The sequence below is a fragment of the Chiloscyllium plagiosum genome, unplaced genomic scaffold, assembly GCF_037043375.1.
Source record: "Chiloscyllium plagiosum isolate Xiang-an unplaced genomic scaffold, Cpla_swu_hap1 HiC_scaffold_14, whole genome shotgun sequence".
NCBI classification, from domain to species: domain Eukaryota; kingdom Metazoa; phylum Chordata; class Chondrichthyes; order Orectolobiformes; family Hemiscylliidae; genus Chiloscyllium; species Chiloscyllium plagiosum.
In genome coordinates, this window is record NW_028270152.1 from 81334424 (window position 1) to 81352558 (window position 18135).

The following is an 18135-nucleotide window of genomic DNA, read 5'->3' on the forward strand; positions in this document are numbered from 1 at the left end:
AGAAACAGAAAGGTCTAGGAAGGGGAGGGAGGAGTCCGAGACTGTCCAGGTGAATTTGAGGTCGGGGTGGAAGGTGTTAGTGTAGTGGATGAACTGTTCAACCTCCTCGTGGGAGCACGAGGTAGCGCCGATACAGTCATCAATGTAGCGAAGAAAAAGATGGGGGGTGGGGCCAGTGTAGTTGCGGAAGATAGATTGTTCCACATACCCTACGAAGAGGCAGGCATAGCTGGGGCCCATGCGGGTGCCCATGGCTACTCCTTTTGTTTGGAGAAAGTGGGAGGATTGGAAAGAAAAGTTGTTCAGGGTGAGGACCAGTTCGGTCAGTCGAAGGAGGGTGTCGGTGGAAGGGTACTGGGTGGTACGGCGGGAAAGGAAGAAGCGGAGTGCTTTGAGTCCTTCGTGATGGGGCATGGAGGTGTACAGGGACTGGATGTCCATGGTGAAGATGAGGCGTTGGGGACCGGGGAAGCGGAAATCCTGGAGGAGGTGGAGGGCGTGGGTGGTGTCACGAACGTAGGTGGGGAGTTCTTGGACTAATGGGGACAGGACCGTGTCGAGGTATGCCGAGATGAGTTCAGTTTGGCAGGAGCAGGCTGAGACGATGGGTCGTCCGGGGCAGTCAGGTTTGTGGATTTTGGGCAGGAGGTAGAAACGGGCAGTGCGGGGTTGTGGGACTATGATGTTGGAGGCGGTGGATGGGAGGTCCCCTGAGGTGATGAGGTTATGGACGGTCTGGGAGATGATGGTTTGGTGGTGGGGGGTGGGGTCATGGTCAAGGGGACGGTAGGAGGAGGTATCTGCGAGCTGGCGTTTGGCCTCAGCGGTGTAAAGGTCAGTGCGCCAAACTACTACTGCGCCTCCCTTGTCTGCTGGTTTGATAGTGAGGTTGGGGTTGGAACGGAGGGAGTGGAGGGCTGCGCGTTCCGAGGGTGAGAGGTTGGAGTGGGTGGGAGGAGTGTGGGAGTTCAGGTAGCGGTTAATATCGCGGCGGCAGTTTGCTATGAAGAGGTCGAGGGCAGGTAGGAGGCCAGCACGGGGTGTCCAGGTGGACGGGGTGTGTTGGAGGTGGGAGAAGGGGTCATCAGAGGGTGGGCGAGAGTCTTGATTGAAGAAGAAGGCACGGAGGCGAAGGCGGCGGAAGAATTGTTCGGTGTCACTCCGTGTATTGAATTCATTGACCCGAGAACGTGTGGGAACGAAGGTGAGACCTCTGCTGAGGACTGATCTTTCATCCTCAGAGAGGGGCAGGTCCGGAGGGATGGTGAACACACGGCAGGGCTGGGAGCTAGGACCTGGTGTGGGGCTGGAGCTGGATGTGGGGGCGGGGTTAGGCCTGTGGTGCTATCATCCCCAGGGAACAGTAAAGAATTGATCATTGAAGATGTTCAAGACTGACCTTAACTGCTCTTTCATGAGTCAATGCTTATTGGGAACAGACAGGAAGGGGTTGGTCAGCTATAGTCAGACCAGCCATGATGTTTCGAAACTGAGTAGCTGACTAGACGGGCCGAATGATGAACTGCTGCTCCTATCCCACATGTGGTCCTCCCAATTCACCCTCGAGGCTGTTACATAGAAAGAGAGGGAGAACCCATTCAGCCAGTCAGAATCATTATAATGAGAAAGAAGGAGGCTGGTCTGTCCTTCTATGAAGTGACACAGGAATAAATACAGTCATTAAACACATTGACTAAATTACACCGCACAGCAGGAGGCCATACAACCTTTGTCGGCAGTTACATAGGAACAGAGGAGCCCTGGTTAGCCGGAAATACAGAGTAGAAATTATTACTTGTTTTCAGCTAGTAAAGCTGTAACTAGTGGAATTCTTCTGGGATCAGTGTAAGTTTGTCAACAGTTTACAATCTAGGCTAATACCTTGGATGAAGGGGCTGAATGGATTGGAGCTCAGTTTGCTCATACACTAGGATAAACATTCAATAAGTGGTCAAGTGGAGGCACAGCGTCTGCATTGGGATATAGACAGGGGAGGGAAGAGTATATGCAATGGGATTCAGACAGGGGAGGGAAATGAGTAAACCTGCAACAAAAATAAAAATCATTACAATGTGGGTGACTGGAACTTCGAGGTTTGGGGAAACGACAAAACAGCAGTAAATTATTTAAATGGAGAGAGAATGCAGAACACGGTGGTACAGAGGGATTTGTGTGTCTTAGCGCATGAATCATTTCAAGTTACTCTGAAGCCGCAGCAAGTCATTTGGAAGGTAAATGGAATGTTGCTGTTTCGTGCAATGGGTATTGGGTTTGATTAGATTAGATTACTTACAGTGTGGAAACAGGCCATTCGGCCCAACAAGTCCACACCGACCCGCCGAAGCGAAACCCACCCATACCCCTACATTTACCCCTTTAACCTAACACTACGGGCAATTTAGCATGGCCAATTCACCTGACCCGCACATTTTTGGATTGTGGGAGGAAACCGGAGCACCCGGAGGAAACCCACGCAGACACGGGGAGAATGTGCAAACTCCACACAGTCAGTGGCCTGAGTCGGGAATTGAACCCGGGTCTCTGGCGCTGTGAGGCAGCAGTGCCGGTGGCACAGTGGCACAGTGGCACAGTGATCTTAGCGATGGTTTTTTTTGCATCAGTACATGGCATTGCTAAGACCACATCTAATTTTTGTTTGAAGCTATGATCCCCAAAACTGGAAAAAGCTAAATTGCTTTCTAACTTTTCAAAGCTGTTTCTCTTCACTCGGCCTTTCTCTTTCCCTGTCCCTCATTACAGCAATGTGTGCGAGCTAAAATTAAAAAACCCAGTCGGTTTTACCACTCATGGAGGATTCCGGATGAGGATTCATTGGAATCTCCCCACTGCTTAAAGCAAAGGGAATTCAGCCAAATTCGCATGTTCTGGGAAGGAATCACATAGTCAGAAGCATGTGTAAGAAGAATGAATTCAGAAGTAATTATTCAGACTCGATAGTGAGGGGGAGAGACAGGAGATACTGTGGCTCCAAATGGGAATCAAGGATGATGTGTAGCCTCCCACGTTCCAGAGTCCAGGATATCTCAGAGCAGCTGCTGAACGTTCTCAAGGGGGAGTGGGAGCAGCCAGAAGTCATTGTGCACGTTGGTACAACTGACAGAGGTAAAAATAGTGCTGAGGTCCTGCAGAGTGATTGCAGAGAGCTAGGAAAAAGGATAAAAGCCAGGACTGTGACAGTGGTAATCTTCGGTTTACTTCTAGTGCTACGTGCTAGGAAGGGTAAGAACAGGAGGCTAGTGCAGATGAATGCGTGGCTAAAGAATTGGTGCAGGAGGCAGAGATTCAGATTTTTAGATCATTGGGATCTTTTGTGGGGCAGAGGTAACCTGTTCAAGAGGGACGGGTTGTACCTGAACTGTAGGGGGTCCAATATCTTGCCAGGCTGGTTTGCTCGTGCTACAAGGGAGGGTTAAAACGATATTGGCTGGGGTTGGGGAAGGTATTGAGCGTGGGATCCTCAATAGCAGGGAGAAAAGTGCGAGGCTGGAAGGAGAAACAGAAATCAGAAACAGTAAAGTGAAGAGAGAGGTCAGGCTGGAACACAAGAGGGAGCAAGGAATGTCTGTTGGATTAAAATGCATCGGTTTCAATGCAAGATGGCTGATGAACTCAGAACGTGGGACTGGGATATTATAGCCATTAGAAAAACTTGGCTAAGGGAAGGATACTACTGGCAGCTTAATGTACCAGGGTACAGCTGATTTAGGAGGGATAGTGGTCGTGGAAGGAGTAGAGGGGGAGTTGCATTTTTGATTAAGGTGAGTATCACCCCAGTGAGTTGAAAAATCAGAGATTAAATACCTGGAGGCTCATCCGGTAAGGCTTTATTGGTGGAGCTAAAAAATAAGAAAGGGTTGGTGAAATTATTGGGGTTGTACTATAGACCCCAAATAGTCAACGAAAATTAGAGGAACAAATATATGTAGATAATTTGGGGAGATTGAAAGAGCAAACGGATTGTCACAGTACGAGATTTTAATTTTCCAAACATAGATTGGGACTGAAATGGAATTAAGGGCTTCGATGGGGTGAAACTATTAAGTGTGTTCAGGAAACTTTCCTCAAGCAATATGGAGAGGGCCCTGTTCGGGAAGGGGCAAAACTCGACCTACTCTTGGGAAATAGAGTAGGACAGGTGACAGTGAGAGTGGGGGAGCACGTTGAGACCAATTACCATAGTTCTATTAATTTTAAAATAGTTATGGAGAGAGACAAACTGGTCCGCAGGTGCAATTTCTAACTTGGGGCAAGGTCAATTTTGATGGAATTAGGCAGCGAAATGCAGGGGCTGATTGGAGTTTGTTTGCAGGAAAAGGGACCTCCAGCAACTGAGAGGTCTTTAAAAGTGAGACAGCAAGAATTCAAGGTCGAAATGTTCCCGCGAGGGTGACGGGCAAAGTCGGCATGAAGAGGGAGCCTTGGATAACAAAAGATATTGAGGCTTTAACTAAAACAAAGGAGGAGTCTCCGGTCCAGGCAGTTGGGAACAAAGGAATCCCTGGAGATATGCAGGGGATGCAGGAGTTTACTTTAGAAGGAAATCATGAGGGTGGAAATGGGGCACGAGATAGCCTCGGCTGAGAAGATCAGGATGAATTCAAAGAGATTGTTTAACATATTAAAGAAAAGAGAATAACCACAGTGGGAATACAACCCCTCAAGGACCAATGTGGATAAGCATTTGCGGAACCGCAGGAAATTCTCAGTGTTTTCAATTAGTATTTCTCCTCTATGTTTCCCGTGGAGAAGTATATGAAGACTTGGTGTGCGAGCTTAGGGAAGTTAGAGGTGATATCTTGGGGACAGTCCATATAGTAGTAGAAGGTGTTGGATGTATTAGAATATAGGAAGGTGGATAAATCTCCAGGTCTTGACCAGATGTATCAAAGAACACAGCAGGAGGCTAGATATGAAACTACAGGGACCCTGGCTGATGTTTTTGCATCATCATTAGCTACAGTTGGAGTCCTAGAAGACTAGAGTGCGGCGAATGTTGTGCCCTTATTCAAGAAGAGGAAGAAAGAAATACCTGGGAACTATAGACCAGTAAGCCTAGCAGAATTTGCTGATGACAGTAAGGGAAGTTTTCAGAAATTGCAGCAGGACCTTGATTAGCTGTGGAATTAGGCCGAGAAATATGGGTGTGTAATTTAATAGAGGTAAGTGTGACTTTTGCATGTTGGAAAGTCAAATCAAGGCAGGAATTTCATGGTGAATGGCAGGGCGTTAAATGGTGTAGTGGAACAGAGGGACCTTGGAGTTCAGGTGCATGGTTCTCTGAAAGTAAAGTCAGAGGGAGCAAGGACAGTGAAGAAGGTTTTTGGCACAATGGCGTTCATCAGTCAGGGAATTCAGTAAAGAGGTTGGCAAGTAACGTTGCATGATTCAGGATATTAGTGAGGCCGCACTTGCAGTGTTGCATTCAGTTTGGTTACATTGCTATCGGAAGGATGTTATTAAACTGGAAAGATTGCAGACGAAATTTACAAGGTTGTTGACATGACCCAACAATCTGAGTTACAGGGAGAGGTTGGTCAAGCAAGGACATTTTTATTTAGAGCATAGGAAACTGAAGGGGGATGGGTTCTTCAAAAAAAACTTTTCAGGATCATGAGAGGCGAGTGAACTCCGCTTTTTTTTCCCCAGAGTTTTGGAATCGAGGACTAGAGTGCATCAGTTTAAGGTTAGAAGGAAAAAAAAAGAGACCAAAGGGGCAAATTTTTGGCAGAAGATGGTACACATATGGAATGAGCTCTCAGTGGAAGTAGTTGAGGCATTTACATTAACAATATTAAAATGCATTTGGACAGGTACATGGATAGGAAAGATTCAGAAGCATATGGACCAAGTGCAAGGAAATGGGTTTAACGTGGACGGACGTTAAGGTCAGCATAGACCAGTTTGGGTCAAAGGACCTGTTTTCATGCTGTAGGATTCTCTGATTCTACAAGTTGAATAACATTTGGGACAAACTCTCATTTTTCCTTTTGTCATGAGTTCCAATAATATTTGGACAACTTCTTTCAAGTTAACATCACAGAGATTTTGATTTCGAGTTTGATGTCAAACGTGTGTGTGTGTGTCTGTTTGCGTGTGTGTGTGTGTGCGTGCGTGTGTGTGTGTATGTGCATGTGTGTGTGTGTGTTCCTCAGTATTTATCAGAGGGAAATATTAATGTACATGTTTGCAATATCCTCTCGTCATTCTTCTTTCCAGCATAGTTTGAATAACGTTGTTTTAGTCATAAAGGTGTTGTCTTAGCAGATTAAAGACATCTGCCTGACTTGTTCCTCACACTGACCCTGACACACTCTGAGAACTACATCCTTGCCCATATCACAACCTTGTAATAATTGAATTTTCTTGTGACCACTGGAAGAGTGCGTCAAGAAAAGGGAACGGTGATCCAAGAACACAGTTAACTATCGACTCAGTGAGGCTAAAGTCAGTTTAGGGGAGGTCATTGGAGAGGAATCTGAGGGATAGGATATACATGAATTTAGAATGATAATGACTTGCTTTGGGGTTGTCAACATGGCTTTGTGCGATAGAGATCATGTCTCATTAATGTGATTGAGTATTTTCAGGACGTGACAAAGAAGATTGACGAAGGCACTCTGCTGTACTTTGTTTACACTGGTATGGACAGGAGCAGTTGAAGGCCACTTAGTGCTATCACATAGTGCACAGGAATATATAAGACAATTCAGTCCCTCAAGACTGTCCCACACAGTTTGGGAGATTTAGAAAATGGAATTGGAAAACCCAGGCTGCGAATGAAAGAGACCCCTCATCTCTCTTTACAGAGCTTCCCCTCTCTGCAACTTGTGCTCCATTTGTTGGTCATGTTGAAGACCCAGATTCACTGTGAATACAGCCCCCAGGCCTCACCAAGAGATGACTCGCAAAATCCTCTTGCCTCCATGACTGCAATATTCAATAGCAGAACTTCCAGTAAAATAACATCCACTAACATTCCAATAACAGAATGTCAGAACATCAGAAACAGCTGCAAATCTTTCAACCACCGATCCTGCCTTGCTCTTCATTAAGATCATCGCTGACCTGCTCTAGGTCTCAAGTCCTCTTTAATGCCAGATTCCGCATAGTCCTCACCTCTTTGATAAGTCAAAATCCATCTAGCCCCTCTTTAAATAGTTGTATAGAAGATAGAACATAGAACAGTCCAGCAGAGTACAGGCCCTGGCCCTCGATGTTGCACCGACCTTTTATCCTACTCTCAGATCAGACTAACCCACATGCACTACATTGTACTATCTTCCCATGTAACTAACTAAGAGTTGCATACATGTCCCTAATGTACCTCTCTCTACTACCACTGCTAGCAGTGCATTTCACGCATCCAACACTCTCTGTGTAAAGAACCGACCTCTCACACCTCCTCGAAACCTTGCTCCAAATGACGCCCCCTCGTGATACCCATTTCTACCTTGGGAAAACGTCTCTGGCTATCCAATATTTATATATATATATGTATCTCACCTGAAAATGTGTTGCTGGGAAAGCACAGCATGTCAGGCAACATCCTTCTTCGCGCTCATGCCCGAAATGTCGATTCTCCTGCTCCTTAGATGCTGCCTGACCTGCTGCACTTTTCCAGCAACACATTTTCAGCTCTAATCTCCAGCATCTGCAGTCCTCAATTTCTCCCATATGTATCTCACCATCAAGCCACCTCTCATCTTTCTTCACGCCAATGAGGAGAGTTCTAGCTCCCTCAACCTTTCTTCATAAGATCTGCCCTCCAGTCCAGGCAGCATTCTGGCAAATTTCATCTGCACCCTTTCTAAAGTTTCCATATCTTTCCTATAATTGGGCGAACAGAACTGAGCATCTCAAGTGTGTTCTAAACAGGGCTCAACTGAGCTGCAGCATAACCTCACAGCTCTTAAAGTCAGTCCCTCTGTTAATGAAAGCTAAGACACCATTCGCTTTTTTAACAACTCGATCAATTTGGGTCGCAACTTTGAAGTATCTATGGACATAGACCCCAAGATCCCTCTGTTCCTCCACACTGCCAAAAATCCTGACTATAACCCTGTGTTCTGCATTCAAATTTAAGCTCACAAAGGGAATCACTTCACACTTTTCCAATTTGAACTCCATCTGTCATTTCTCAACCCTGCTCTGCATTATGTCAATGTCCTGTTGCAACTTACAACAGCCCTCCACACTATGTACCACTCTACAAACCTTCGGGTCATTGGCAAACTTACTAATGCACACTTCCACTTCCTTATCCAAATCATTTATAAAAGTCGCAACGAGCAGCGGTCCCAGAACAGATCCTTGCAGGAAACAAATGGTCCCTTTCAGTGATCTAGCTCCCCTAACACTCTGTGTAAGAGAATTCCTGACATTCCCTACCATCTGTTTGAAGAAAACATGTCCTATTGATATGAACAGAAGAGGGAGCACAGGGACTAAGTTAAGAGAGACTGGCACTGAACTCAAGGCAAAATTAGACTGAGGATGACATCAAGGATCCTGAGGAAAATTGCACTTAATGAGAATCGATAGTGGCCTCTCCACTGTTTGGACTCATTCACGGCACAAGGGAAGTATGTTTATCATCAGTGGACATCAATCATCTCAGACATGGGACACATCTGTTGGAGATCCTCGGGGTAGCTCCCTCAGCCCAGGCATCTCCAGTTGGTCATTACAGAATCCCTAAAATGTATGAGGAGACCATTCAGCCTATTGAGTTCAAACTGAACAGAAGGGCGGATATTCACGGATGTTTACTTAATGTTCAGAACAAGTTGTCCCTCCTCAGCTCTTCACGTATTCAGTGTCGATGTGCAACTAGAACTGGACACTCTTCAATATCATGCTTGTAAAGTTTGAGTAACATTCATGTAACAGCACTGCTAGACACTGCACATTTCCATTGTAAACGGAGGAGCTCGTTCAGCACCTCAATCTGAGTTCAAAAATGTGGGGAAGTCATTAAGTCCATCAAACTATTGGACAGGACATGTGCTAGCTCATTAAGTCCCTCCTGCCTATTACACTGGAAGAGAAGGACTATGCTCACTCCCATAAGTCACTTACATGGGATCAGAAAGAGACCATTTCACACCTAGAGTCACTTACAAAGGAACAGGAAGAGGTCATTTAGCTTCTCAAGTCACTAATACAGGAATAGGAAGATGTCAGAGATGCTCCAACATCACAAACAGATGGAGCAGTGACGGAACAGATAGATTACTCATACTACATATATGCTACTTTCACATGATTTTCTGGTAGTAGGAATGAAGCCAACTTTTTTAACCCTTCTCCAAGATATCTTCCATCTTCAAAAAGCAAACCCATGGTCTGTATGGTGATCAGAAGCTGGCGCAGAATTGTTAACTCTTTCAGAATGAAGGTATTGTGACTGCTGACAGAATTGTGTACAAGGTGACGTTCAATGCAGTGACACACAGTAACCGTGCATTAAAGTGTTCAGAGTTCATTGAGAGCCTGTACCTTTCTGTAAAACAACATGGGGGCTCTGCAGAGGCACGTAAACTATCGGGATTCAAACATCCAATGCAAATATGGAATTGTCACCCTATTCAGCTGTTTGCACGTAATGAGTGTCCGTCCATAACCATTAAGTGTCAACGTCCTATGCTCTCCTTCTGCTTACTTTGCCTCTCTCCTGCTCTGTCTCTCTTTTGATGAACGTTTCTCCATCCATTCAACACAAACCTCCCACTCACCCTTCCAATCATCCCTGATATAAATAATATTATTTCCTAGTTACATTCAGTTTTGATAGGGTCACTGAATTCGAAGTGTTACCTGTGTTTCTCCAGTCCGACAGACTATCATACCTGCTGAGAGTCTCCCATATTCTTTCAGACGTGAGATAATTTTATTTCAGATCTCCAGCATCCACATTTCTTTGGTTATTTCACCTTTAATGTTGTTGTTTCCCGGGACGCCAGCTTCATTGGAAAGGGCAGCATTTGGAAAGGGCATCACTAATTGCCCTTGCCCACGAGGCCATTTGTCAACACAATATGGACCAAACGACATTGTTATGGGTCTGTAGTTTCATTTAGTCCAGACAGGGCAAAAATGTTAAGTTTCTTTACCAAAGGTTATCAGTAAAATAAGGAAAGAAATCCTGATGGTTTATGGTTGCCATGAGTGAAATTAGGTATCATTCCAATTTTTGTCATTCGAATTTAAATTAGTCATCAGCTGTGGTAGGATTTCACACAATACTTTTAGAGTCATAACCTATACCTCTGAATTACACGGTCAGTGGCATTATTACTCTGATACAGAGTCCCTGTGGTGAAGGAACTGCAGAGACAAGATCAAAGCTGTGGTCAAAATATTTGTAACTGGAAGAGTGGTCAGATGAAAACTGGAGCCGTAAAATCTCTCATTAATGAAGGGGTAGATGATGGCTAATTCAACAACAGCACTGAGGCATAGCTGGAGAGTGGGTTATTATGGAGGTGGGTGTCGCAATGAATGATGACAGAGAGAATACAGAGAGTAAAACAGTTCAGGGCAAAAAGGAGATTTAAAGTTTCGAACAGTTTTGTTCCTTCTCAGATGTTTGTGAGTAAAGAGTTTGGAAATGCATGAAAGGGAAGTGGAGTTTGTGACTGCAAGTTGATATCTTTGTTAAATATAATTAACTGGTTCAGCAATAACCTTCAGCATCGTTTATAGAATTGTCGGAGATAGGCTTATTAGGAACACCACTAATAGCTAGGATGTAATAATGCCCAGCTTGAATAATCATCAGCATGGCTTGTATCCACAACTCTAACCGTGGCCAATCCCAAGAAAGATAGAAAAGTCCCAAGATAAACTCCTGTCCATTGTTGGAACATTCTAGACTAATGTTCTCAAATTCTGATCCATTGTTGGAACATTCAAATGTTTTCAGATTCTGATCAAACCCTCGCTCTGTAGCTGCTGACACCAATCGTGTTTAGGATGATGCTTCCCCACATACTATGGCATAACAAGTTGAAAGAAGCCCCTAATTATGGAAGAGGGAAACCCTCCAGTGATACAGTTAGATCCAGGAAGACTGCTATTAATCACAGTCACTGAATAAACAGCTCCAGTTAACCCCCTTCACGCTAAACCTGATATAACACAATAATACTTGGTGTGGGTGGGATGTTGACATCGCTGACTATTGGGTTACATAGAACATAGAACAGTACAGCACAGAACAGGCGGTTCAGCCCACGATGTTGTGCCGACCACTGATCCTCATGGATGCACCCTGACGTTTCTGTGACCATATGCATGTCCAGGAGTCTTTTAAATGTCTCCAATGACCCTGCCTCTAAAACTGCTGCTGGCAGCGCATTCCATGCTCTCACAACTCTCTGTGTAAATCACCCGCCTTTGACATCCCCTCTATACTTTCCTCCAACTAGCTTAAAACAATGACCCCTCATGTTAGTCATTTCTGCCCTGGGAAATAGTCTCTGGCTATCGACTCTATCTATGCCTCTCATTATCTTTTATACCTCAATTAGGTCCCATCTTCTCCTCCTTTTCTCCAATGAAAAAAGTCCGAGCTCAGTCAACCTCTCCTCATAAGATAAGCCCTCCAGTCTAGGCAGCATCCTGGTAAACCTCCTCTGAACCCGCTCCAAAGCATCCACATCTTTCTTATAAGAGGGCGACCAGAACTGGACACAGTATTCCAAGTGCGGTCTAACCAAAGTTTTATAGAGCTGCAACAAGATCTCACAACTCTTAAACTCAATCCCCCTGTTAATGAAAGCCAAAACACCATATGCTGTCTTAACAACCCTGTCCACTTTGGTGGCCATATGTACCTGCACCCCAAGAAACCTCTGTTCCTCCATACTGCCAAGAATCCTATCCTTAATCCCGTAGTCAGCTTTCAAATTCGACCTTCCAAAATGCATCACCTCGGATTTATCCAGGTTGAACTACATCTGCCACGTCTCAGCCCATCTCTGCATTATGTCAGTATCCCGCTGCAGCCTACAACAACCCTCTATCTGCACACTTGCTGACCCATCCTTCAATCCCCTCATACAAGTCATTAATAAAAATTACAAACAATAGAGGCACAAGGACAGAGCCCTGTGAAATACAACTCACCACAGACTTCCAGGCAGAATATTATCCTTCTACTACCACTCGCTGCCTTCTGTTGGCCAGCCAATTCTGTATCCAGACAGCTATGTTCCCCTGAATTCCATTCCTCCTGACCTTCTGAATGAGCCTACCATGGGGAACCTGATCAAATGCCTTGCTGAAGTCCATATACACCACATCCACAGCTCGACCCTCATCAACTTTTCTAGTCATATCCTCAAAGAACTCTGCAAGGTTTGTGAGGCATGACCTGCCCCTCACAAAGCCGTGTTGACTGCATTTAATCAAGCCATGCTCTTCCAGATGGTCATAAATTCTATCCCTCAGAATCCTTTCTAACACCTTGCAGACAACAGACGTGACACTTACTGGTCTGTAATTGCCGGGGATTTCCCTATTTCCTTTCTTGAAGAGAGGAATTACATTTGCCTCTCTCCAGTCCTCTGGTACAGGGATACAGGGTTAACGGTAGGGTTCTTAGTGAGGTGGAGGGACAGAGGGATCTTGGGGTCTATGTTCATAGATCTTTGAAAGTTGCCACTCAGGTGGATAGAGCTTGTAAGAAGGCCTATTGTGTATTAGCGTTCATGAGCAGAGGGATTGAATTCAAGAGTCGTGAAGTGATGTTGCAACTGTACAGGACTTTGGTTAGGCCACATTTGGAGTACTGTGTGCAGTTCTGGTCGCCTCACTTTAGGAAAGATGTGGAAGCTTTGGAGAGGGTGCAGAGAAGATTTACCAGGATGTTGCCTGGAATGGAGAATAGGTTGAGAGTGCTAGGCCTTTTCTCGTTGGAACGGCGAAGGATGAGGGGTGACTTGATAGAGGTTTATAAGATGATCAGAGGAATAGATAGAGTAGACAGTCAGAAACTTTTTCCCCGGGTACAACAGAGTGTTACAAGGGGACATAAATTTAAGGTGAAGGGTGGAAGGTATAGGGGAGATGTCAGGGGTGGGTTCTTTACCCAGAGAGCGGTGGGGGCATGGAATGCGCTGCCTGTGGGAGTGGTAGAGTCAGAATCTCTGGTGATCTTTAAACGGCAATTGGATAGGTACATGGATGGGTGCTTAAGCTAGGACAAATGTTCGGCACAACATCGTGGGCCGAAGGGCCTTTTCTGTGCTGTATTGTTCTATGTTCTGTAGGTACGACTCCAGTGGAGAGCGAGGATGAAAAGATCTTTACAAGTGGCAAAGTAATTGCAATTCTTGTTTCCCAAAGCAGCCGAGGACAAATCTGGTCCGGGCCTGGCGACTTGTCAATCTTAATGTTTGACAAAATTTTCAGCACATCAGCTTCCTCTATCTCTATCTATTTCAGCATGCACACCTGCTCTTCAAAGGTTTCATTCACTACAAAGTTTGTTTCTTTCATAAAGACAGATGCAAAAAGCTCATTTAGGGATTCCCCTACCTCCTCAGACTCCACACACAAATTCCCTATGCTATCCCTGATCGGCCCTACTCTTTCTTTGACCATTCTCTTATTCCTCACATAAGTGTAAAATGCCTTTGTGTTCTCCATAATCCGTTCTGCCAAGCCTTTCTCGTGCCCCCTCCTGGCTCTCCTCAGACCACTTTTAAGCCCCTTCCTCGCCTGCCTGTAATCCTGTAGAGCTGAGCTTGACCCTAGTTTCCTACACCTAATGTAAGCTACCTTTTTCCTTTTGACGAGAAGCTCCACTGCTCTCGTCATCCAAGGTTCCTTTATCTTACCTCTTCTTGCCTGTCTCAGAGGGACATATTTATTCATCATTTGCAACAACTGTTCCTTAAACAGTCTCCACATGTCTATAGTGCCTTTACCATGGAACAATTGCTCCCAATCCATGCTTCCTAACTCATGTCTAATTGCATCATAGTTTCCTCTTCCCCAATTAAAATCCTCCCATTTTGCCTAATCCTCTCCTTCTCCATAGCTAAGTAGAATGTGAGGCAGTTGTGGTCACTATCACCAAAATCACTATCACTATCCCACCACAAGATCTGATACCTGCCCCGGTTCGTTTCCGAGCACAAAGTCTAGAATGGCCTCTCCCCTCATCGGCCTGTCAATGTACTGAGTTAGGAAACCCTCCTGAACACACCATGCAAAAATAGCTCCATTCAAATCTTCTGCTCGAAGGAGGTTCCAATCAATATTGGGAAAGTTAAAGTCACCCATTACAACAACTCTACTACGTCCACACTTTTCCAAAACCTGCCGACCTATGCTTTCTTCCATCTCCCTGCTGCTATTGGGGGGCCTGTAATAAACCCCTAACGAGGTGACTGCTCCCTTGCTGTTCCTAATTTCCACACATACTGACTCGGTCGGCAGATCTTCCTCGACAATGGAAGCTTCTGTAGCTGTGATACCCTCTCTGCTTAGTAGTGCTACACCCCCTCCTCTTCCACCCCCTCTCCCTATTCTTTTTAAATGCTCTAAACCCTGGAACATCCAGCAACCATTCCTGCCCCTGAGAAACCCATGTCTGTGTTATGACCACAACATCATAGCACCAGGTACTGATCCATGCTCTAAGTTAGTCACTTTTATTCCTGATACTCCTTGCGATTAAGCAAACACACTTCAACTGATCCCTTGGTTCATTGCCAGGAAAATCCTTCCCACTAGCTGGTCTACCTCTTGCTATTGCCTCAACTGCATCAACTCTCACCTCCGGTATACAGCGCAGGTTCCCACCCCCCTGCCATACTAGTTTAAACCCTCTCGAACTACTCGAGCAAACCTTCCACCCAGGACATTGATCCCCTTCCAGTTCAGATGCAACCTGTCCTTCTTGTACAGGTGCCACCTTCCCCAGAAGGCATCCCAATTATCTATATATTTACATATTAATTGCACATCTCCAATTGTAAAGTTAGAGGTGAGACAGAGAGATAATGCTTTCTCTTCACATACTCGATGATTTGACTGTGTTTTGGCAGGGTAGGAATTGCTGGGCTCCCGAGGCCGTCTGTGCCTGATCTCCAGGCCTGCGGCATTCTTTTGTTTTGTTTATTTATGTTTAATTTTGACATTTACCTTTTTTAGGTTGGGCTAGGTTTTTTTGAGAGACTTCTGCAGTGGTATAGATGGTGTAGATACAGTCCATTCCTTGTAGTCCTTGCAGCCACGGGCTGGTTCTGTGGAGTGATGTTTAAACTCTCACAGAAACAGGATTCTTAGTTTTGCCATTCGTCAGTTATTGCAGGGGTCTCAGCATCGTTGGAAGGCAGTAAATTTCTCCCGGCTGCTGCAATCTCTCTCTGAGATTTCTCTCAGAATTGTCTTTTGATGTTCATTTTTCCTGTTTTGGAGAACTGCATGTTTCCTGAATTTGATTTTTGACATGTGTGTGTTTCTTGGATGTTACCATATTGGAGCGGTTTCTGTATAGTAATTGACTATATAGTAGAACTAAGATATTCCAAATTCGATTTACTTTTGTTGTATTTTGTCGGCAATGTTTGAATAAACTGTGTTTTGTTTGGAGTTGAATATTTTGACCAAGTGAATTGTACCTAAACACAGCACTTCACCTCGGCCCGAGGTTACCTTCTCCAGGTATGTTGAGGGGGTCTGCTCTGATCCATAACAGACGGATAAATATTCACATTTTACTTGGGTAATTACTTAATGAACAATATGTTGCAGAAATATGGGGTTTAGCAGCCGAATGGGTCGAGCTGAAGGGTGATAGTTATGTCAGGATTTATATCAGATATTCAAACCACCTCACAGATTCAACCCGGACATGTATAAGCCAAGATGAGATATCTGTTCGTCATGAAGCACTGCGTAGACCAGGCCAGTGTACTACTCACCAATCCGTCCAAGATTGAACAATGTTCAGTGCTCTCTAGTCCACTTCTTATCCGTCCAACAGTGCATTGATATATAAACCAGGACGAGATGATCTGTTCAGCACTGAGCGCTGTGCAGAACACGCAAGTGTATGGTTCTATAAACACAGTCTGGTTATCTGAATAGCATGGGAAGCTGTGCAGTGAATAACAGTGGCATTATCTGTTAATCTGGAGCAGTTACATTCCAGGAATACACAGCTGTGTACACCAATCACTGTATTGCTGAGTAACACTGTGTTCGATCATTGACCCACGTGGGCATTTGTAGGTCATGCTGGAAGTGACAGGATGTCCAGTTGCTATCCAGTTACAGCTCCATATCTCCATTGTGCCATGACAAGGTGTGCTGTGGAAGTGAAACTCACTGTCAGAGAGAGGCCATGCATCAGTTGAAATACCACAAATGGGAGGAGATTGGTTAAAAGAGAATTGAAGATTGAGAGAATTTCAGAGAAGAATCTGATGGTAGTTTTAAAACCTGGAAAATGAAAACATTTCGATAACATCTTGCAATATGGGACACTATATCCAGGAATGATGGAAAAACAGGATATTGGTGTTAGTTAAGATAATGGAGAGTATTGGCTGAGTATTTTGGTCTGCAGTTTTGTAACTGGGAGCATGGTCAGCAGAATCTTCGACTCATTCAGCTGAATCTAACAATAAATGATCTCAGTGCCATTTTAGATGAGTGTGGCAAAGGGACTGTCCGTACGAGGCTGTGCTAGTTTCCTGCTTTCTTATCGAACTCACCTCATTACCTACCCCGTGTTGTCCCTCTCATTCAATACCAGCATGATTCTCCCACCCATCACGACTGGAGGTACTCACCATTGCCCGGATGTCCCTGGATATTTCATGATCACTGGCACTGGTGCCATCTTTAAAAGGCCAATGGGAACACGGTTGAGCTTTCTCAATTTGGAGGAGTCTGCACAGATTATTCCGAGCAGGAAGATAAGGGGCAATTACACCACGGTTTGTCGACAGGGCCACGGAGGTCCTGATGAATGGGCGAGTACAGAGTAGAACAATTCTCTCCCCAGAGGAGGCCACATCACCAAACCCCCCCGCGCATGGTCTGAGCTTACACCAAGCTCAGTGTAGTATCTGTGTTATGAAGAAATGTCCAGTAATACAGGACAAGTATCAATAACCTTCACGCCAGGATAAGTGCCGTGTTATTCTCTCTGCTCCCTCGCACTCACTGTATATCTGTGACAGCACCTTCCCCCGAATAAGGCTCCATCACTCTCACTACTGCATGCAGCACCTTCTCTCTCTCTCTCACACACACACACACACACACCTACGCAATACTCCCAAATGGTTATAAAATGTTCTGGAGAGTGCTGTTTCTATAATTCTCTCGATGATGTCATTTGAAAAATGTTCCACATAATTTTCAAATTAATTCCCAAGTTCAGGAAAATGTGCGTCTCCCAGTTTGTAACACATCAGGGGACGGAGCAGATATTAATTTTTAAATCACTCAGATGAAGGTGAATCATGAACCATCAAATATGCTCAACTATTCAGATAAAGGTAGCACCTAAACACTTGAAGACTCACTCTCTTCTTGAAGACACACGCTTTATTGTAGGATCTCCAGTTTCACTGGAATACTCCTGTAATCCAGAGAGTTATGGAATATTTCACACAGTGCCACCAGTCACTGTGTAACCACTTCTATCAAAACCAGCTATGTACTGCTGATAACCTGTTAACCCTTGGTCCTATCTGTTTGAGAAAAGCCTTGTTTGTTTAGTTAGACACAGTGCAAGAACTTCTATCTGACTGTGATTTTGTTTGTAATAATGAAACTCTTTGAGACTTCCCCTGTGAGGAACGATGTAAAATACTATTTTAAACTATCTGCCAGTTCCCTGAAACTAATTCCCCAGTCACACCATCCAGTTGTGCCACATATAATTTCCTGCCTTTCTTCCAAGGGTCACACACAAATCATGAACATTTTTTAAAAAATTGAATTGGAAAAACTTTGCGGCTCGTTTTTTTTAATATATTCTTCTCAGTTTCTGAATATTTTTCTTTGTATTTTGCTTTGTACAATCTGCTTCTTGTTCCAAGAATAAAATTCCAAAATCTGGCCAACACTCATGTTCACCAATCT